Source organism: Cherax quadricarinatus, chromosome 48 (assembly GCF_038502225.1).
Source record: "Cherax quadricarinatus isolate ZL_2023a chromosome 48, ASM3850222v1, whole genome shotgun sequence".
Taxonomy (NCBI): domain Eukaryota; kingdom Metazoa; phylum Arthropoda; class Malacostraca; order Decapoda; family Parastacidae; genus Cherax; species Cherax quadricarinatus.
Genome location: NC_091339.1, coordinates 34136 through 48045, shown reverse-complemented (window position 1 = coordinate 48045; position 13910 = coordinate 34136).

Genomic DNA, 13910 nt, shown 5'->3' with positions numbered 1-13910 from the left:
ACCTAGTGGTGGAGATCTTCATGACCTAGTGCTGGAGATCTTCATGACCTAGTGCTGGAGATATTCATGATCTAGTGCTGGAGATCATCATGACCAAGTGCTGGAGATCTTCATGACCTAGTGCTGGAGATCTTCATGACCTAGTGGTGGAGATCTTCATGACCAAGTGGTGGAGATCTTCATGACATAGTGCTGGAGATCTTCATGACCTAGTGGTGGAGATCTTCATGACTTAGTGCTGGAGATCTTCATGACCTAGTGGTGGAGATCTTCATGACCTAGTGCTGGAGATCTTCATGACCTAGTGCTGGAGATCTTCATGACCTAGTGGAGATCTTCATGACCAGGTGCTGGAGATCTTCATGACCTAGTGGTGGAGATCTTCATGACCTAGTGGTGGAGATCTTCATGACCTAGTGATGGAGATCTTCATGACCCAGTGGTGGAGATCTTCATCACCTAGTGGTGGAGATCTTCATCACCTAGTGGTGGAGATCTTCATGACCTAGTGCTGGAGATCTTCATGACCTAGTGGTGGAGATCTTCATGACCTAGTGATGGAGATCTTCATGACCTAGTGGTGGAGATCTTCATGACCTAGTGGTGGAGATCTTCATGACCTAGTGGTGGAGATCTTCATGACCTAGTGGTGGAGATCTTCATGACCTAGTGCTGGAGATCTTCATGACCTAGTGCTGGAAATCTTCATGACCTAGTGGTGGAGATCTTCATGACCTAGTGGTGGAGATCTTCATGACCTAGTGGTGGAGATCTTCATGACCAAGTGCTGGAGATCTTCATGACCAAGTGCTGGAGATCTTCATGACCTAGTGCTGGAGATCTTCATGACCTCGTGGTGGAGATCTTCATGACCAAGTGCTGGAGATCTTCATGATCTAGTGCTGTAGATCTTCATGACCTAGTGCTGGAGATCTTCATGACCTAGCAGTGGAGATCTTCATGACCAAGTGCTGGAGATCTTCATGACCTAATGCTGGAGATCTTCATGAACTAGTGCTGGAGATCTTCATGACCTAGTGCTGGAGATCTTCATGACCTAGTGCTGGAGATCTTCATGACCAAGTGCTGGAGATCTTCATGACCTAGTGCTGGAGATCTTCATGACCTAGTGCTGGAGATCTTCATGACCAAGTGCTGGAGTTCTTCATGACCTAGTGATGGACATCTTCATGACCTAGTGCTGGAGATCTTCATGACCTAGTGCTGGAGATCTTCATGCCCTAGTGCTGGAGATCTTCATGACCAAGTGCTGGAGATCTTCATGACGTAGTGCTGGAGATCTTCATGACCTAATGCTGGAGATTTTCATGACCTAGTGCTGGAGATCTTCATGACCTAGTGCTGGAGATCTTCATGACCTAGTGCTGGAGATCTTCATGACCTAGTGCTGGAGATCTTCATAACCTAGTGCTGGAGATCTTCATGACATAGTGGTGGAGATCTTCATGATCTTGTGGTGGAGATCTTCATGACCTAGTGGTGGAGATCTTCATGACCAAGTGCTGGAGATCTTCATAACCTAGTGCTGGAGATCTTCATGACCTAGTGCTGGAGATCTTCATGACCTAGTGCTGGAGATCTTCATGACCTAGTGGTGGAGATCTTCATGACCTAGTGGTGGAGATCTTCATGACCTAGTGCTGGAGATCTTCATGACCTAGTGCTGGAGATCTTCATGACCTAGTGGTGGAGATCTTCATGACCTAGTGCTGGAGATCTTCATGACCTTGTGCTGGAGATCTTCATGAACTAGTGCTGGAGATCTTCATGACCTAGTGCTGGAGATCTTCATGACCTAGTACTGGAGATCTTCATGACCTAGTGCTGGAGATCTTCATGACCTAGTGCTGGAGATCTTCATGACCTAGTGCTGGAGATCTTCATAACCTAGTGCTGGAGATCTTCATAACCTAGTGCTGGAGATCTTCATGACCTAGTGGTGGAGATCTTCATGATCTTGTGGTGGAGATCTTCATGACCTAGTGCTGGAGATCTTCATGACCTAGTGCTGGAGATCTTCATGAACTAGTGCTGGAGATCTTCATGACCTAGTGCTGGAGATCTTCATGACCTAGTGCTGGAGATCTTCATGACCTAGTGCTGGAGATCTTCATGACCTAGTGCTGGAGATCTTCATGACCTAGTGCTGGAGATCTTCATGACCTAGTGCTGGAGATCTTCATGACCTAGTGCTGGAGATCTTCATGACCTAGTGCTGGAGATCTTCATGACCTAGTGCTGGAGATCATCATGATCTTGTGGTGGAGATCTTCATGACCTAGTTGTGGAGATCTTCATGACCAAGTGCTGGAGATCTTCATGACCTAGTGCTGGAGATCTTCATGACCTAGTGCTGGAGATCTTCATGACCTAGTGCTGGAGATCTTCATGACCTAGTGCTGGAGATCTTCATGACCTAGTGCTGGAGATCTCCATGACCTAGTGGTGGAGATCTTCATGACCAAGTGCTGGAGATCTTCATGACCAAGTGGTGGAGATCTTCATGACCTAGTGGTAGAGATCTTCATGACCTAGTGCTGGAGATCTTCATGACCTAGTGGTGGAGATCTTCATGACCTAGTGCTGGAGATCTTCATGACCTAGTGGTGGAGATCTTCATGACCTAGTGGTGGAGATCTTCATGACCTAGTGCTAGAGATCTTCATGACCTAGTGGTGGAGATCTTCATGACCTAGTGGTGGAGATCTTCATGGCCAAGTGGTGGAGATCTTCATGACCTAGTGGTGGAGATTTTCATGACCTAGTGGTGGAGATCTTCATGACCTAGTGCTGGAGATCTTCATGACCTAGTGGTGGAGATCTTCATGACCTAGTGCTGGAGAACTTCATGACCTAGTGCTGGAGATCTTCATGATCTAGTGGTGGAGATCTTCATGACCTAGTGGTGGAGATCTTCATGACCTAGTGGTGGAGATCTTCATGACCTAGTGGTGGAGATCTTCATGACCTAGTGCTGGAGATCTTCATGACCTAGTGCTGGAGATCTTCATGAACTAGTGCTGGAGATCTTCATGACCTAGTGCTGGAGATCTTCATGACCTAGTGCTGGAGATCTTCATGACCTAGTGCTGGAGATCTTCATGACCTAGTGCTGGAGATCTTCATGACCTAGTGCTGGAGATCTTCATGACCTAGTGGTGGAGATCTTCATGACCTAGTTCTGGAGATCTTCATGACCTAGTGCTGGAGATCTTCATGACCTAGTGCTGAAGATCTTCATGACCTAGTGCTGGAGATCTTCATGACCAAGTGCTGGACATCTTCATGACCAAGTGCTGGAGATCTTCAGGACCTAGTGCTGGAGATCTTCATGACCAAGTGGTGGAGATCTTCATGACCTAGTGGTGGAGATCTTCATGACCTAGTGGTGGAGATCTTCATGACCTAGTGGTGGAGATCTTCATGACCTAGTGGTGGAGATCTTCATGACCAAGTGGTGGAGATCTTCATGACCTAGTGGTGGAGATCTTCATGACCTAGTGCTGGAGGTCTTCATGACCTAGTGCTGGAGATCTTCATGACCTAGTGCTGGAGATCTTCATGACCTAGTGCTGGAGATCTTCATGACCTAGTGCTGGAGATTTTCATGACCTAGTGCTGGAGATCTTCATGACCTAGTGCTGGAGATCTTCATGACCTAGTGCTTGAGATCTTCATGACCTAGCGCTGGAGATCTTCATGACATAGCGCTGGAGATCTTCATGACCTAGTGCTGGAGATCTTCATGACCAAGTGCTGGAGATCTTCATGACCTAGTGGTGGAGATCTTCATAACCTAGTGGTGGAGATCTTCATGACCTAGTGGTGGAGATCTTCATGACCTAGTGGTGGAGATCTTCATGACCAAGTGGTGGAGATCTTCATGACCTAGTGATGGAGATATTCATGACCTAGTGCTGGAGGTCTTCATGACCTACTCGTGGAGATCTTCATGACCTAGTGCTGGAGATCTTCATGACCTAGTGCTGGAGATCTTCATGACCTAGTGCTGGAGATCTTCATAACCTAGTGCTGGAGATCTTCATGACCTAGTGCTGGAGATCTTCATGACCTAGTGCTGGAGATCTTCATGACCTAGTGCTGGAGATCTTCATGACCTAGTGCTGGAGATCTTCATGACCTAGTGCTGGAGATCTTCATGACCTAGTGATGGAGATCTTCTTGACCTAGTGCTGGAGATCTTCATGACCTAGTGCTGGAGATCTTCATGACCTAGTGGTGGAGATCTTCATGACCTAGTGCTGGAGATCTTCATGACCTAGTGCTGGAGATCTTCATGACCTAGTGCTGGAGATCTTCATGACCTAGTGCTGGAGATCTTCATGACCTAGTGCTGGAGATCTTCATGACCTAGTGCTGGAGATCTTCATGACCTAGTGCTGGAGATCTTCATGACCTAGTGCTGGAGATCTTCATGACCAAGTGGTGGAGATCTTCATGACCTAGTGGTGAAGATCTTCATGACCTAGTGCTGGAGATCTTCATGACCTAGTGCTGGAGATCTTCATGACCTAGTGCTGGAGATCTTCATGACCAAGTGCTGGAGATCTTCATGACCTAGTGCTGGAGATCTTCATGACCTAGTGCTGGAGATCTTCATGACCTAGTGCTGGAGATCTTCATGACCAAGTGGTGGAGATCTTCATGACCTAGTGGTGGAGATCTTCATGACCTAGTGGTGGAGATCTTCATGACCTAGTGCTGGAGATCTTCATGACCTTGTGCTGGAGATCTTCATGACCTAGTGCTGGAGATCTTCATGACCTAGTGCTGGAGATCTTCATGACCTAGTGCTGGAGATCTTCATGACCTAGTGCTGGAGATCTTCATGACCAAGTGGTGGAGATCTTCATGACCTAGTGCTGGAGATCTTCATGACCTAGTGCTGGAGATCTTCATGACCTAGTGCTGGAGATCTTCATGACCTAGTGCTGCAGATCTTCATGACCTAGTGCTGGAGATCTTCATGACCTAGTGCTGGAGATCTTCATGACCTAGTGCTGGAGATCTTCATGACCTAGTGCTGGAGATCTTCATGATCTAGTGCTGGAGATCTTCATGACCTAGTGCTGGAGATCTTCATGACCTAGTGCTGGAGATCTTCATGAGCTAGTGCTGGAGATCTTCATGACCTAGTGCTGGAGATCTTCATGACCTAGTGCTGGAGATCTTCATGACCTAGTGCTGGAGATCTTCATGACCTAGTGCTGGAGATCTTCATGACCTAGTGCTGGAGATCTTCATGACCTAGTGCTAGAGATCTTCATGACCTAGTGCTGGAGATCTTCATGACCTAGTGCTGGAGATCTTCATGACCTAGTGTTGGAGATCTTCATGACCTAGTGCTGGAGATCTTCATGACCTAGTGCTGGAGATCTTCATGACCTAGTGCTGGAGATCTTCATGACCTAGTGCTAGAGATCTTCATGACCAAGTGCTGGAGATCTTCATGACCTAGTGCTGGAGATCTTCATGACCTAGTGCTGGAGATCTTCATGACCTAGTGCTGGAGATCTTCATGACCTAGTGCTGGAGATCTTCATGACCTAGTGCTGGAGATCTTCATGACCTAGTGCTAGAGATCTTCATGACCTAGTGCTGGAGATCTTCATGACCTAGTGCTGGAGATCTTCATGACCTAGTGCTGGAGATCTTCATGACCTAGTGGTGGAGATCTTCATGACCTAGTGGTGGAGATCTTCATGACCTAGTGCTGGAGATCTTCATGACCTAGTGCTACAGATCTTCATGACCTAGTGCTGGAGATCTTCATGACCTAGTGCTGGAGATCTTCATGACCTAGTGCTGGAGATCTTCATGACCTAGTGCTAGAGATCTTCATGACCTAGTGCTGGAGATCTTCATGACCTAGTGCTGGAGATCTTCATGACCTAGTGGTGGAGATCTTCATGACCTAGTGGTGGAGATCTTCATGACCTAGTGCTAGAGATCTTCATGACCTAGTGCTGGAGATCTTCATGACGTAGTGCTGGAGATCTTCATGACCTAGTGGTGGAGATCTTCATGACCTAGTGCTGGAGATCTTCATGACCTAGTGGTGGAGATCTTCATGACCTAGTGCTGGAGATCTTCATGACCTAGTGCTGGAGATCTTCATGACCTAGTGCTGGAGATCTTCATGACCTAGTGCTGGAGATCTTCATGACCTAGTGCTGGAGATCTTCATGACCTAGTGCTGGAGATCTTCATGACCTAGTGCTGGAGATCTTCATGACCTAGTGCTGGAGATCTTCATGACCTAGTGCTGGAGATCTTCATGACCTAGTGCTGGAGATCTTCATGACCTAGTGCTGGAGATCTTCATGACCTAGTGCTGGAGATCTTCATGACCTAGTGCTGGAGATCTTCATGACCTAGTGCTGGAGATCTTCATGACCTAGTGCTGGAGATCTTCATGACCTAGTGCTGGAGATCTTCATGGCCTAGCGCTGGAGATCTTCATGACCTAGTGCTGGAGATCTTCATGACCTAGTGGTGGAGATCTTCATGACCTAGTGGTGGAGATCTTCATGACCTAGTGCTGGAGATCTTCATGACCTAGTGCTGGAGATCTTCATGACCTAGTGCTGGAGATCTTCATGACCTAGTGCTGGAGATCTTCATGACCTAGTACTGGAGATCTTCATGACCTAGTGCTGGAGATCTTCATGACCTAGTACTGGAGATCTTCATGACCTAGTGCTGGAGATCTTCATGACCTAGTGCTGGAGATCTTCATGACCTAGTGCTGGAGATCTTCATGACCTAGTGCTGGAGATCTTCATGACCTAGTGCTGGAGATCTTCATGACCTAGTGCTGGAGATCTTCATGACCTTGTGCTGAGATCTTCATGACCTAGTGCTGGAGATCTTCATGACCTAGTGCTGGAGATCTTCATGACCTAGTGCTGGAGATCTTCATGACCTAGTGCTGGAGATCTTCATGACCAAGTGCTGGAGATCTTCATGACCTAGTGGTGGAGATCTTCATGACCTAGTGCTGAGATCTTCATGACCTAGTGCTGGAGATCTTCATGACCTAGTGCTGGAGATCTTCATGACCTAGTGCTGGAGATCTTCATGACCTAGTGCTGGAGATCTTCATGACCTAGTGCTGGAGATCTTCATGACCTAGTGCTGGAGATCTTAATGACCTAGTGCTGGAGATCTTCATGACCTAGTGCTGGAGATCTTCATGACCTAGTGCTGGAGATCTTCATGACCTAGTGCTGGAGATCTTCATGACCTAGTGCTGGAGATCTTCATGACCTAGTGCTGGAGATCTTCATGACCTAGTGCTGGAGATCTTCATGACCTAGTGCTGGAGATCTTCATGACCTAGTGCTGGAGATCTTCATGACCTAGTGCTGGAGATCTTCATGACCTAGTGCTGGAGATCTTCATGACCTAGTGCTGGAGATCTTCATGACCTAGTGCTGGAGATCTTCATGACCTAGTGCTGGAGATCTTCATGACCTAGTGGTGGAGATCTTCATGACCTAGTGCTGGAGATCTTCATGACCTTGTGCTGAGATCTTCATGACCTAGTGCTGGTGATCTTCATGACCTAGTGCTGGAGATCTTCATGACCTAGTGCTGGAGATCTTCATGACCTAGTGCTGGAGATCTTCATGACCTAGTGGTGGAGATCTTCATGACCTAGTGGTGGAGATCTTCATGACCTAGTGCTGGAGATCTTCATGACCTAGTGCTGAGATCTTCATGACCTAGTGCTGGAGATCTTCATGACCTAGTGCTGAAGATCTTCATGACCTAGTGCTGGAGATCTTCATGACCTAGTGCTGGAGATCTTCATGACCTAGTGCTGGAGATCTTCATGACCTAGTGCTGGAGATCTTCATGACCTAGTGCTGGAGATCTTCATGACCTAGTGGTGGAGATCTTCATGACCTAGTGCTGGAGATCTTCATGACCTAGTGCTGGAGATCTTCATGACCTAGTGCTGGAGATCTTCATGACCTAGTGCTGGAGATCTTCATGACCTAGTGCTGGAGATCTTCATGACCTAGTGGTGGAGATCTTCATGACCTAGTGCTGGAGATCTTCATGACCTTGTGCTGAGATCTTCATGACCTAGTGCTGGAGATCTTCATGACCTAGTGCTGGAGATCTTCATGACCTAGTGCTGGAGATCTTCATGACCTAGTGGTGGAGATCTTCATGACCTAGTGCTGGAGATCTTCATGACCTAGTGGTGGAGATCTTCATGACCTAGTGCTGGAGATCTTCATGACCTAGTGCTGAGATCTTCATGACCTAGTGCTGGAGATCTTCATGACCTAGTGCTGGAGATCTTCATGACCTAGTGCTGGAGATCTTCATGACCTAGTGCTGGAGATCTTCATGACCTAGTGCTGGAGATCTTCATGACCTAGTGCTGGAGATCTTCATGACCTAGTGCTGGAGATCTTCATGACCTAGTGCTGGAGATCTTCATGACCTAGTGCTGGAGATCTTCATGACCTAGTGCTGGAGATCTTCATGACTTAGTGCTGGAGATCTTCATGACCTAGTGCTGGAGATCTTCATGACCTAGTGCTGAGATCTTCATGACCTAGTGCTGGAGATCTTCATGACCTAGTGCTGGAGATCTTCATGACCTAGTGCTGGAGATCTTCATGACCTAGTGCTGGAGATCTTCATGACCTAGTGCTGGAGATCTTCATGACCTAGTGGTGGAGATCTTCATGACCAAGTGCTGGAGATCTTCATGACCTAGTGGTGGAGATCTTCATGACCAAGTGCTGGAGATCTTCATGACCTAGTGCTGGAGATCTTCATGACCTAGTGCTGGAGATCTTCATGACCTAGTGCTGGAGATCTTCATGACCTAGTGCTGGAGATCTTCATGACCTAGTGCTGGAGATCTTCATGACCTAGTGGTGGAGATCTTCATGACCAAGTGCTGGAGATCTTCATGACCTAGTGGTGGAGATCTTCATGACCAAGTGCTGGAGATCTTCATGACCTAGTGCTGGAGATCTTCATGACCTAGTGCTGGAGATCTTCATGACCTAGTGCTGGAGATCTTCATGACCTAGTGCTGGAGATCTTCATGACCTAGTGCTGGAGATCTTCATGACCTATTGCTGGAGATCTTCATGACCTAGTGCTGGAGATCTTCATGACCTAGTGCTGGAGATCTTCATGACCTAGTGCTGGAGATCTTCATGACCTAGTGCTGGAGATCTTCATGACCTAGTGCTGGAGATCTTCATGACCTAGTGCTGGAGATCTTCATGACCTAGTACTGGAGATCTTCATGACCTAGTGCTGGAGATCTTCATGACCTAGTGCTGGAGATCTTCATGACCTAGTGCTGGAGAACTTCATGACCTAGTGCTGGAGATCTTCATGACCTAGTGCTGGAGATCTTCATGACCTAGTGCTGGAGATCTTCATGACCTAGTGCTGGAGATCTTCATGACCTAGTGCTGGAGATATTCATGACCTAGTGGTGGAGATCTTCATGACCTAGTGCTGGAGATCTTCATGACCTAGTGCTGGAGATATTCATGACCTAGTGGTGGAGATCTTCATGACCTAGTGGTGGAGATCTTCATGACCTAGTGCTGGAGATCTTCATGACCTAGTGCTGGAGATATTCATGACCTAGTGGTGGAGATCTTCATGACCTAGTGCTGGAGATCTTCATGACCTAGTGCTGGAGATCTTCATGACCTAGTGCTGGAGATCTTCATGACCTAGTGCTGGAGATCTTCATGACCTAGTGCTGGAGATATTCATGACCTAGTGGTGGAGATATTCATGACCTAGTGCTGGAGATCTTCATGGCGTAGTGCTGGAGATATTCATGACCTAGTACTGGAGATCTTCATGACCTAGTGCTGGAGATCTTCATGACCTAGTGCTGGAGATCTTCATGACCTAGTGCTGGAGATCTTCATGACCTAGTGCTGGAGATATTCATGACCTAGTACTGGAGATCTTCATGACCTAGTGCTGGAGATCTTCATGACCTAGTGCTTGAGGTCTTCATGACCTAGTGCTGGAGATCTTCATGACCTAGTGCTGGAGATCTTCATGACCTAGTGCTGGAGATCTTCATGACCTAGTTCTGGAGATCTTCATGACCTAGTGCTTGAGGTCTTCATGACCTAGTGCTGGAGATCTTCATGACCTAGTGCTGGAGATCTTCATGACCTAGTGCTGGAGATCTTCATGACCTAGTGCTGGAGATGTTCATGACCTAGTGCTTGAGGTCTTCATGACCTAGTGCTGGAGATCTTCATGACCTAGTGCTGGAGATCTTCATAACCTAGTGCTGGAGATCTTCATGACCTAGTGCTGGAGGTCTTCATGACCTAGTGCTGGAGAGTCTTCATGACCTAGTGCTGGAGATATTCATGACCTAGTGGTTGAGATCTTCATGACCTAGTGCTGGAGATCTTCATGACCTAGTGCTGGAGATCTTCATGACCTAGTGCTGGAGATCTTCATGACCTAGTGCTGGAGATCTTCATGACCTAGTGCTGGAGATCTTCATGACCTAGTGCTGGAGATATTCATGACCTAGTGGTGGAGATATTCATGACCTAGTGCTGGAGATCTTCATGGCCTAGTGCTGGAGATCTTCATGACCTAGTACTGGAGATCTTCATGACCTAGTGCTGGAGATCTTCATGACCTAGTGCTGGAGATCTTCATGACCTAGTGCTGGAGATCTTCATGACCTAGTGCTGGAGATCTTCATGACCTAGTACTGGAGATCTTCATGACCTAGTGCTGGAGATCTTCATGACCTAGTGCTTGAGATCTTCATGACCTAGTGCTGGAGATCTTCATGACCTAGTGCTTGAGATCTTCATGACCTAGTGCTGGAGATCTTCATGACCTAGTGCTGGAGATCTTCATGACCTAGTGCTGGAGATCTTCATGACCTAGTGCTGGAGATCTTCATGACCTAGTGCTTGAGATCTTCATGACCTAGTGCTGGAGATCTTCATGACCTAGTGCTTGAGATCTTCATGACCTAGTGCTGGAGATCTTCATGACCTAGTGCTTGAGATCTTCATGACCTAGTGCTTGAGATCTTCATGACCTAGTGCTTGAGATATTCATGACCTAGTGCTGGAGATCTTCATGACCTAGTGCTTGAGATCTTCATGACCTAGTGCTGGAGATCTTCATGACCTAGTGCTGGAGATCTTCATGACCTAGTGCTGGAGATCTTCATGACCTAGTGCTTGAGATCTTCATGACCTAGTGCTTGAGATCTTCATGACCTAGTGCTTGAGGTCTTCATGACCTAGTGCTTGAGATCTTCATGACCTAGTGCTTGTGATCTTCATGACCTAGTGCTTGAGGTCTTCATGACCTAGTGCTTGAGGTCTTCATGACCTAGTGCTTGAGGTCTTCATGACCTAGTGCTGGAGATCTTCATGACCTAGTGCTGGAGATCTTCATGACCTAGTGCTGGAGATCTTCATAACCTAGTGCTTGAGGTCTTCATGACCTAGTGCTTGAGGTCTTCATGACCTAGTGCTTGAGGTCTTCATGACCTAGTGGTGGAGATCTTCATGACCTAGTGCTGGAGATCTTCATGACCTAGTGCTGGAGATCTTCATGGCCTAGTGCTTGAGGTCTTCATGACCTAGTGCTTGAGGTCTTCATGACCTAGTGCTTGAGGTCTTCATGACCTAGTGGTGGAGATCTTCATGACCTAGTGCTGGAGATCTTCATGACCTAGTGCTGGAGATCTTCATGACCTAGTGCTTGAGGTCTTCATGACCTAGTTCTGGAGATCTTCATGACCTAGTGCTGGAGATCTTCATGACCTAGTGCTTGAGGTCTTCATGACCTAGTGGTGGAGATCTTCATGACCTAGTGCTTGAGGTCTTCATGACCTAGTGCTTGAGGTCTTCATGACCTAGTGCTTGAGATCTTCATGACCTAGTGCTGGAGATCTTCATGACCTAGTGCTTGAGATCTTCATGACCTAGTGCTGGAGATCTTCATGACCTAGTGCTGGAGATCTTCATGACCTAGTGCTGGAGATCTTCATGACCTAGTGCTGGAGATCTTCATGACCTAGTGCTTGAGATCTTCATGACCTAGTGCTGGAGATCTTCATAACCTAGTGCTTGAGATCTTCATGACCTAGTGCTGGAGATCTTCATGACCTAGTGCTTGAGATCTTCATGACCTAGTGCTTGAGATCTTCATGACCTAGTGCTTGAGATCTTCATGACCTAGTGCTGGAGATCTTCATGACCTAGTGCTTGAGATCTTCATGACCTAGTGCTGGAGATCTTCATGACCTAGTGCTGGAGATCTTCATGACCTAGTGCTGGAGATCTTCATGACCTAGTGCTTGAGATCTTCATGACCTAGTGCTTGAGATCTTCATGACCTAGTGCTTGAGGTCTTCATGACCTAGTGCTTGAGATCTTCATGACCTAGTGCTTGTGATCTTCATGACCTAGTGCTTGAGTTCTTCATGACCTAGTGCTTGAGGTCTTCATGACCTAGTGCTTGAGGTCTTCATGACCTAGTGCTGGAGATCTTCATGACCTAGTGGTGGAGATCTTCATGACCTAGTGGTGGAGATCTTCATAACCTAGTGCTTGAGGTCTTCATGACCTAGTGCTTGAGGTCTTCATGACCTAGTGCTTGAGGTCTTCATGACCTAGTGGTGGAGATCTTCATGACCTAGTGCTGGAGATCTTCATGACCTAGTGCTGGAGATCTTCATGACCTAGTGCTTGAGGTCTTCATGACCTAGTGCTTGAGGTCTTCATGACCTAGTGCTTGAGGTCTTCATGACCTAGTGGTGGAGATCTTCATGACCTAGTGCTGGAGATCTTCATGACCTAGTGCTGGAGATCTTCATGACCTAGTGCTGGAGATCTTCATGACCTAGTGCTTGAGGTCTTCATGACCTAGTGGTGGAGATCTTCATGACATAGTGCTTGAGGTCTTCATGACCTAGTGCTTGAGGTCTTCATGACCTAGTGCTTGAGGTCTTCATGACCTAGTGCTTGAGGTCTTCATGACCTAGTGCTTGAGGTCTTCATGACCTAGTGCTTGAGGTCTTCATGACCTAGTGCTTGAGGTCTTCATGACCTAGTGCTTGAGATCTTCATGACCTAGTGCTTGAGGTCTTCATGACCTAGTGCTTGAGGTCTTCATGACCTAGTGCTTGAGGTCTTCATGACCTAGTGCTTGAGGTCTTCATGACCTAGTGCTTGAGGTCTTCATGACCTAGTGCTTGAGATCTTCATGACCTAGTGCTTGAGGTCTTCATGACCTAGTGCTTGAGGTCTTCATAACCTAGTGCTTGAGGTCTTCATGACCTAGTGGTGGAGATCTTCATGACCTAGTGCTTGAGGTCTTCATGACCTAGTGCTTGAGGTCTTCATGACCTAGTGCTTGAGGTCTTCATGACCTAGTGCTTGAGGTCTTCATGACCTAGTGCTGGAGATCTTCATGACCTAGTGCTTGAGGTCTTCATGACCTAGTGCTTGAGGTCTTCATGACCTAGTGCTTGAGGTCTTCATGACCTAGTGCTTGAGGTCTTCATGACCTAGTGCTTGAGGTCTTCATGACCTAGTGCTGGAGATCTTCATGACCTAGTGCTTGAGGTCTTCATGACCTAGTGCTTGAGGTGTTCATGACCTAGTGCTTGAGGTCTTCATGACCTAGTGCTTGAGGTCTTCATGACCTAGTGCTTGAGGTCTTCATGACCTAGTGCTTGAGGTCTTCATGACCTAGTGCTTGAGGTCTTCATGACCTAGTGCTTGAGGTCTTCATGACCTAGTGCTTGAGGTCTTCATGACCTAGTGCTTGAGGTCTTCATGACCTAGTGCTTGAGGTCTTCATGACCT